At 41.3% G+C, this 9,707-nt stretch overlaps 1 long non-coding RNA gene across 2 annotated transcripts; it reads left to right on the top strand.

The window, feature by feature from the left end:
• The first annotated feature begins 694 nt into the window (after nucleotides 1-694).
• Nucleotides 695-5,012, top strand: LOC129643862 (uncharacterized). Of its 2 annotated transcripts, XR_008710549.1 has the most exons (4): nucleotides 695-1,348; nucleotides 1,850-2,050; nucleotides 2,195-3,514; nucleotides 3,747-5,003. It is a non-coding gene; the product is annotated as an uncharacterized LOC129643862 (long non-coding RNA). The 2 variants fall into 2 exon arrangements; XR_008710548.1 differs by lacking the exon at nucleotides 695-1,348 and having other exon boundaries at nucleotides 1,440-2,050; nucleotides 3,747-5,012.
• Nucleotides 5,013-9,707: the final 4,695 nt, after the last annotated feature.

Genomic DNA, 9,707 nt, shown 5'->3' with positions numbered 1-9,707 from the left:
CAAATCCATGTCCAAAGAGCAGTTTAGGAATCCTCAATGTTACGTTTCTTCTGAGAAGCCAAGAGTATGGTTCTCTGTCAACAAGCTCTGAAGAAGTCACTCTACTTTAATATGAAACTTTTTGTACAAGAACCAGTTGGAACACAGCCCCAGCTGATCTCCCTTCCCCCACACCACACACACACAGATGCATTTTTTTTTTATCTTAAATCTGCCAATCCATTACACATCAAACTGGCCCATCCTGACTCTTCTGCACAGCTTCCCACCTTATCCCACAAGACTCCAGGGGAAATCTGTCTGCAGGCGAAAATACAGAGAATAGTGAAGAGAACCTTGGATAGTTGATTTCAAATGAAAGCTTCAACTCTCCTCTTGCCTTTTCTGACATATCCTCCTCGATCTCTTCCTTGCTCGTGAGATGCACAAACTGCAAGGCAGAATTCCCCTTCACATGCTTTGTGCAGGGTGTTGTGTGGGTGGGAAAGAACATTTCTTACTGAGAAAACTTTCCCTTGTCAGTAAGTTCATGATAATAGCACCTGCCTATGAAATAACACTCCCTTTCTGATACCTTTATTCCACTTATAGATCATATTTTTGGATGAAAGTTTTGCTATTGAAGTAGCTGCCAGGTTGTTATGGGCCAATGTGATTGCAATTTACAGTATCTCATAAATCACCACAAGATTGAAAAAGCTTGTGACAGATGAAGCTTTAAATTGACATCCTGTCTTTTTATGGGCATTGAAAAGGTTGATCTCATGACATGCTCCACAGACGCATCCCCCTTCACTCCTCCAGAAAGTCCCCACCTGGCACAGAACCGGAGCAATGGCAGGAAAGGGAGGGAGGAAGAGATAACGGGGAGCAAGCTACAGCTCCCCACGTGGTACTTGGTAAGACAGGAAAACCCAGAGCCTGAGTCTGAGCATCTGTGACTGCTTAACAGATAAGATGCTTAAACCATCCCCAGCGAGTAGCACTGAACTGTGAATCTCACGAACCTCAAGGAACACCTTCAACACCAAGAAATTTAAAAGGCAAAGAAAATTAGGTCAATTCTTTTTGGAAGAACAAAGAAATGTGAGATTTCCTTAATGGACATCCCAAGGTCAAGCAATGGTTCCACTGGGACCTCATGAGAAGGTGACCGGTGTCCACCTTCTGCTCCCCTGGGTCCATGTTTCCTCAACCTTGAGCGTCTATTAGCGCCTCCTGAGGTGCTGCTGAAACTGCCCCACACCAGACCAACATCGTCAAATCTCTGGGGGCGAAGCCAATGCCTCAGTTCCCCGGGTGATTTTATGCTGCTAGTTTTGTGAATCACTGGTCCAAAAACAAAAAGGTAGGCAGCAATGAGGGAAATAGGCAAGGTGTGTTAATTCAGCAGTCATGGGCCCCCCAGGGAGCCAGAAACCACACGTGGATGTGTATGTAATAAGTACCACTGATGCCTCGCAGTAGTGTGGGGCACTCAGTTCTGTCTGACTCTTCGCAACCCATGGACAGTATCCCCCAGGCTCCCCTGTCCCTGGGATTCTCCAGGCAAGAGTACTGGAGTGGGTGCCATTTCCTTCTCCAGGGGGTTAGCCCCAGACAGCTGTCACCATGAAGGAATAGGAGCCAGTGGCTATCAGATTTTCTGATTTGTTAAGACTACGCAGAAATCTGGCTATTTTTAACACCAAATACCCTGAATTTTAAGTGCTGAAAAATAATTCAGAATACTGTGCCTCCTAAACAAAGAACATCTTGAAACAAGGAGTTTGCCACCTGTGCCCTAGATATGTTGATTTATACAAGAGAATTTTCCATAAATAACAATACTTCACCACTCCCCACATAGATGGCCAGGGTGACTCTTTCAGGACCAAAGGCCAGCTTAGTGGACAAGTATTCTAACGAAATCCACAGGCAGCAGTTATACCAGCCCCAGGAAACATAAGCATCAGCAAGAGACGTGATTGTCAGATGACCCTCCTACTACTGTATTTGGAGTTAAGTTTCCTCGAGGGATGAATGGGCAGCAAAGTCTTTGCAGCTCCAGGTGAGGGAAGCAGCTCCTTCACAACCTCCACGGCTGGGCAGTCAACATCTGATGTGACTCCAAACACAGTCACATTAACCCCAGACCTTCACTCCGCTGCCTCTCTCAGATCCGCTGAAATAACTCTTTTATTTGCCTTTTCAGTGCCTGCTGACACAAGACTCTGGGAAGTGGGGGAGGGAAGGAAGCCAGGAACTGGTAACAACTTCCAGCATTAAAGCAGTGACTAATACTAATTATGCCGCTCCGACCAGCCATCAAGCAGACCTATTTTCGCTATGAATTAATGCAGAGTGACCTACTTTTCTACATAGTATTTATTATTTGTGCTGCTGTTTTATCGATTTTGAGACTGTTATTTTACAGAGGAATGGAAAAATCTAATATAATAAAACTCCTCTCATTGAAAATAATAAAGTCACATCATGAAATACAAATTTATTTCTTTTCTTTATGAAAAGATAGCATCTGTGAACTACATTTGGGTTGTGGGAATTAGCTAAAGGCTGCTTCAGTGGATTAATAAAAACAAAAAGAAATATAAATAAATTAATGTTCAGATATAAAACTCAAGATAAAATAATAGAGTGCATTTCTAAATTTTAAAACTTGTTTGCTTATAATGTTCCAGAGATATCTCATAAAGGAGCACAATGTTAGTCTTACAAGACTATATATATTTTCTATTTATATTCCTCTTGTCCCATTTTTCATGTGCATTATATCATCTGATTTTATTATGCCTCATATTTTATTTATTCATTTATGAGGCCTTGGGATTTTATTTCTTGAAATCTGAGTGTAATGTTTACTAAAAAACAGATAATTAAAAATAAAACCACACAGCTCACATACACATTTTGTTTTATATGCAATTATAAATGTATTTTCTAGGCAATTTTAATGCCCAATTTCCACAAAGCGTCTTCTCCCTGTGCAGCACTCACTCTAAGGAAATCTTAAAAAGAGGCTGTTTGCATAACTTGGGTAATTGCAAGCGCAGAGATTCCGCCTACCCAGAAACTCAAAGGAGTGATTTACATTCTGGTGACGAAAGTAACAGTGTGCACGTGTGTTTAGGCACAAGTGTGTTTCCCAGAAGAAAGAGCAAGTGCCATGGGATCCTGGGAGAGGGTGGTCTGGAGACAGGTGGGAATCTCAGAAACAGAACACGGCCCAGAAGAGGCTTCATCCTCCAGCGTGGCTGCCATCCTCCCATCAAAGTGCTCCCTCCCTGACCTGAGGGAGCGAGGCGCATGGTGTCCGTGCCGTAATTACGCAGTGATGCGGCCACCACACACAGACGAAGCCAGGTCACCGCTGCTGGGCTGCCCTGCCTGACACTTGCCACCCCCTGGGAAACAGACAGCAAGGCTTCCCCAGGTATGGGAAGCACCCTGCACACCACGGCCTCCTCAGTGGCACCATTCGGAATGGAAAACTTGGAGTCAGAGGCCTACAGAGGTAAGCCCTGCAGTCTTCCCCCTCCTCCTCGGATCTTCTTGTGCTGACAGAGGGAGAGAAGGGAAAACACATGAACCCCACAAAAAAGGAAGATGATGTTTTAATCCATAAACTTCTAGCCCAAAATGGGAAGTCGGATATGACTCAGGCCCCCATGGACCTTTTCCTGTTCTTTCCTCCTTTCTTACTCCCTTATTGAATAAATTAAAGTGATTCATACTTGTCCTTCCAGAATCAGCTCCAGGGTCACTGCCTCCAGGAAGCTCTCCCAGATGGGCCTCTCCCACTGAACCAGAGGACCCTCTTCACACAGCCAGGACGTCTGCTGATGGTTCCTACTGTGTGACACTGTGACGCAGATGTGCAGGCTTGACTTCCTCGGCAGACTGAGACCTCCCTCAGGAGAGGACCTGGGGCTCAACATTTCCATAGCCCAGTGCTTAGCCCAGAGTCCAACACATCTAAAAGGTGCTTGGCGAACAGTAATGCATGTCCGTAAAGGCTGCCCATCACTAATGCAGCATCTAAGCTCATAAGATTGTACCCCTTCATCCACCAGCAGTAACTGATGACCTGCCGGTGACAAGAATACCAATGCCTGGGAGGAATACCAAACATACACGATTTAATGGAAACTCACAGCCAACCTTTAAGAAGTGTATGTTCACTCAGATTTTACAGGTACATAAACTGACACTCCAGACAACGTTATCTAACCTAAGTCACACAGCCAGTACATGACAAAGCTCAGATTTAATCCCAGGTATGTTTGACTTGAAAACCTGTTTTTTGTTTTTTGGGTTTATTTAATCTTAATGCTATTCAAAGAATAAGGTTTCTACATGTGTTATCATTAGGGAAAATAAACTTTAAAACAAATCTATAACATGGCTTTCCCATCATTACCAATTTCCTAATTAATATCTTCATAAGTTTGGAATGTAATTGTCTTTAAAACAAGGCCAACATCCTAATTCGACCTAGAAATATTAAGTATCCCACCAACTGTTTAGAGTTCATATTGTTGTAACTTATTTTTATCATAAATACGGTATGTGTTGCCAGATAGACAGTCACCTATAAAACAGAATTACACTCTCTGCAAACAGCTTCACAAACTCCATGCTGTGTCACAACCTGCACAACATCTCTGAAAAGCTCCCCAAAAGTGAGCTCATCTCAAACCCAAAAGCGTTTTTCATCTCAAAAAACATGTTACTAATTACAAGTTACTATTAACAGTTAACTGGTTATCCAACTGAATCTCCAACACTTAAATATATCCCCAGAAAAATCTCTCATAATGAAAAAAGGAGTATTATAAAACATAAAATGGAAAACACAGGATGAAACCAGTTCTTTGCTTGGGGCCACGACGCCTACGCCTGGGGGGTGTAGCACAAACTTGTCTTGTTTTGTGTAAACTATAGCCATAAGCTTTACAGCAACCAACCATCAGCCTGATTTATTAAAGTGAAAAAAATTGCTTCTTGTTTGTAAGCGCAAGAGGATGTAAAAATCCATTTGTAAGGCCAGTGAGAGCTGCCGTAAGCAAGCCCAGGAGACCTGTCACACTTACGGTGCTCTCACCACCACCACGAACTGACAGGACCAGGGTTAGGGGGGTTTCAGCATCAGGAAAGGTGTCCTCGCTTCTCCTAGGAAGCAGCGCTGCGGCTCTTCTAGTGACCCAAAATGGACAGAGAGAGAGTGTAACCGGCAGCGTCTATAGGTGCTAAACTCTGGGCCGGATGGTCCTTCCAGAGAGGAGCAAGTCCTAAGAAGAAGAGATGCAGGGAAGCTGTATATCCTAGAAACTAGGTGACAATGCCAAGATGCAGCCTTAAAGAGATTAGGAAAGCAAGGAGCATGCTCTTTGTGGCAAGAGTTAAGGTTAAGGTGAGATGGCAAGAAGCACTCACTGTGTTGTATGTCTGACTCCCCACCAGATTCTCAGTATCTTGAGGGCCGGAGTCATGTCTTCTTCATGTATGCCAGCAGAGGAGGTGACCATTAACACACATTCAGTGAATGAAGGGATGAATGCTTGTTTCATTCTTTCCAGGATATTCACCTTTTTAATGCTTCTCTTTTCCACTTACTGACCTGTGGTCTCCTTACAAAGTAAGTCAACTCTAGGAGTGGGACAAGGGACTATGGAGACCACTCTCTGAAGCTCTAGCCATCACTCATTTTTGTCGCCAGTTCCCAGAGCAATTAGGGGAATGTAATTATAAATGTCCAAAAATCTCTGAAATATATCAAGTATCAGACATTCACTAACATGAGTAGCACATTTATTTAATCTCAAGCATCTTTCTGTACTTGATAGGCTGTAAAGAGACATTTATATGGAATAAGACGTGGTACTTCTTTCCCTATTAAAATGAACATAAATAGCTTATGAATGATGGCTCACTATAACAATTTGCATATCAAATGCACTTTACAAGAAACTGTATAAGAGGCACCTAGTGCTTTAAACTCATGAATATCTGGGGTAATCAAGTAGAAAACAGAATGTAAATAAAAGGAGAAGGGAAAAATAAATACTTCTGCTAAAGCTTAGCTTTAAACAGAAGACTTAGAGTTTGCATTTATGTTTTTCTGCTTTTAATTCTTTGGCATGTTGTATCTTTAAAATATATATTTTAGATGTATATTATGTGTACATATGTGTGTGTGTATGTGTATCTGTAGATATATAGGCATAAATATATCTGCCTAAAGTTTTAAAGTAGCTTGTAAAATAAACTGAGAGCCAACAGAGCATATTTAAACAGGTTATTTGGTATTCTGGTCCTAATGGGTTAAGGGCCTCAGAAGAAAGACTCTGATCATATACGTTAATTTCATCCCGGCCAAGAGATCTGGCAAAACTTGGCCCACATATTCTTGCAAATGACTAGGAATACCACATTCCCATGAGACAAAGGGACAGCTATGAAATTAAGCAGTGTAAGTTAAGACTCCAACAGCTCCGTTAACAAACACACCTCCAGCAATTTCCTCTGCCCCGACTCAGGCAAATGGAATATAATCTTGTTTCAACAGTAACTCGCAGCTCTCCACATTCAATATTAGAAAATAACCCAAGCCTCTGGCTTTGTTTTACTATCTTTTCAGAGCCTTCCTTCCTCTTTTCCAGAAAGGTCAAAGATCAGGGACATGACATGGGGAAAAGTTCTTCTCAGGTCAGGCACCTGTCCAATGATCCAAAAAGTCATCAGTCAGATTCAGGTAAATCTGAAGTGATTAAAAATGATAGCTATGGTTTTTAATCATAACCTAAAACCCAAAAAGATTTAAGAAAATGTACTGTGATTGCTGAATTATTAACTGAACTATTCTAAAAAACAGAACACTTCAGTTAAATAAAACAAGTATGATTTTAGCTTTGACCACTGATCTCAGACAGAAAGATCAACCTTTTATGAATAGGGATAGGTCAGTAAGTGTTTCTATTTGGCTTTTAGTTATTTTTTGTACACTGCTAAAAATTGGGAGTCTCCCACTTCCTGAATTTCCTCCCTGTCTGGGCTTTGTTGTTAGTTACCCTGGTGGAAAAGCGTTGCCATGTCTTATCCTTCCTCCTCTGCATCCTGCACAGGTCACAGCTGTAGCCTTCATGCAGCGTCCTTGACCCTGGCTACCATTCTGCTCTGCTGGTTCCCATCAGCTCACACTTACTACACATGCTGTCCACATCCACCCAAAGGCTGAACACCCCTTCTCTCAAGACACCCAGGCAGAAAGGGATGCAAAATTTTATAACAGAGGAGCTTAAATATGCTAAACTACTATGAAATTGAAGCTGAAATTGCCCCAGGTAGCAGCTCTCAAAGGATGGGAACTAATAGCTAATATGCGTGCACATTCAGTAGTGTCCAATTCTTAGTGATCCACGGAATGTAACCTACCAAGCTCCTCTGTCCGTGAAATTCTCCAGGCAAGAGTACTGGGTTGCCATTTCCTCCTCAGCAGTTCTTTCTGACTCAGGAATCGAACCTGCATCCCCTGCATTGCAAGCAGATTCTTTTCCTGCTGAGCCATCAGGGAAGCCCAGAAAGGTGTTACAATACCTTATAATCCTCCCTGAAGAAACTGCCAGCAAACTAACCCACCACCAGAGGACACACCAGCCTCCTGCCCCTTGAAAGGCAAGAACCAGCAGCCACATCGTTCTTATTCTCCCTCTCCTAGTGATGGGACAGGCTATTTATTTTCTTCAGGGAAGCTGGAAACCAGGCAAAATGAATCCCTACATAGCTATGGGGAAAGATTAAGCTTAAGTACAATCTTTGACTCAGCCAACTTTCAGAATATCTTTCAATTCATTTGTCTTCACTCTATAAATTCAAACTTTCAGAAGGAATACCTCAGTGGAGTCATCTGTAAAAGGGAAAAGACAAAGATAGCTACTGTGTTGAGCTTTTCTGAGGACTAAATGAGATAACACTCAGAAAGTACCTAGAACAGTTTCTAGCAGAGTAACACTCAAAAGTTTACTTTTACTATATTAAAATTGAATCTAGTCACTGCATTTCTCCCACACTTATACAATATATCCATCCCCCTAATGACAGTTTTAGTGAAGTCAACTATATGCAAAGCATATTAGAATTCTTTCTTGGGAGAAGAGGCAGTATTGTGGCAAGAACTGTAACCATTCCTCTGTCATCTGCTGTTTTGAGAGCAAGAACTTGCTTTTTCCATGTGAAACCAATAGCAATTACTGGGTAGAATGTGTTCCTAATGAGATCACCACCATAACGCAAAGCTTCTAAGTTTCCTGGAAGAAATTACATCTCAAATGCCCTGCTGTAAACATAGGAATGGGAAAAAAGACAGAAGACAGTGCTGGAAAAAAATACCTCAACAACAGTGCCTATTTTGAAATGGTTTTATGGCAAAATAAAAGGTATAATTTTCTGATTTTACCTGCTCTCTAGTGGTAAGTGAAGCAGGAATGACACTGATTTTCATACTTTCTTTCTCTGGTCACTATACACTCAGCGTTTTTGAAAAACCACCTTTACATAGTGCTCACACTTAAACTACATCCAAAGGTTTCAAATTTTTTAAACATATAAAAGCAGCTGCCTGGGATCCAGCAGACAGGCATTACAGTTGACATTTGCAAATATCATTGTTTCAGTCCCAGTTCACAGGCATTTTGACAGGAAGAAAATACAAACCTTCACTCATTCCAGGGCAAACATTCTGAAACTAAATGATTTACATAGTAATAGGCAAAGGTTAAAATCACATATTTCATAGCCTTCTTACCAACTTCAGTCAAACCTCGGAAGTTTAACTATGGAAATCCTTGGTCTTTCTATATCCCCTGTGTATACGCATATATGAAAGAAGCATTTTAATGATAACCTCCGAGACCATGAGGTTGGGTTTCTGTACATGAGACCACTTACCCAAAAATGTATACATACGATAGGAATCAACAGGAATTTTAAGTGATTAAAATTTGGAAGTTTAATTTGGAAAAATGAACTCCCATGTAAACAATGCCTTGAGTGTTCCTTGGGTCACTCAGTCCGTCCATTTCTTTGTGATCCCATGGACTATACAGTCCATATATTTAATATAAATCAAATCTCCTGCCATTGAAAACTGAGGTATGGCATTTAAGCTGACCAAAAGAAGAAAAACAACCTTAAACGCACACAAAAACTTAACACCCAAATCCCAGAATGGCCAATGGAGAGCATACTCAAAGCACCTTGGGTGGGGAGACAGAATTGTGAAAATGAAAAACCCATCTCTAAGGAAAGTATTAAGGTGTTTTGAGGGAGAATTTTTTAGAGGTTAGATTTAAACTAATTTTCTATTACTCTGTCAGATCAGAATATTTTCAGAATATTTACATTGGCTAAGAGAAGCTACTTAGTGCTAACATTTATAGCTCTGGTTTCATGGATACTGAAATGTTAGTTCAAAAGTCTCAGCATCAGTATTGCAGCGTTTTGACATACCTCCACTCAACACAAGGAAATGTTGCTAATGCACCCAAGTGAAATGGATTTGAGTTTACATTTTCAGACATGAAATTAAATAACCTTCAATAAAATCCACTGTTACAAATGAGGAATTCTTGAGTAATCAATCACAAGATAGATGGCATCTGAGAACCACTGGCTTCATTGATAGCATACACAGCTTCTGAAGATAGGTC

This window comes from Bubalus kerabau, chromosome 2, assembly GCF_029407905.1.
Source record: "Bubalus kerabau isolate K-KA32 ecotype Philippines breed swamp buffalo chromosome 2, PCC_UOA_SB_1v2, whole genome shotgun sequence".
NCBI lineage: Eukaryota > Metazoa > Chordata > Mammalia > Artiodactyla > Bovidae > Bubalus > Bubalus kerabau.
Note: the sequence above shows the minus strand (reverse complement) of the source record. Positions and strands in the feature narration are given on the sequence as shown.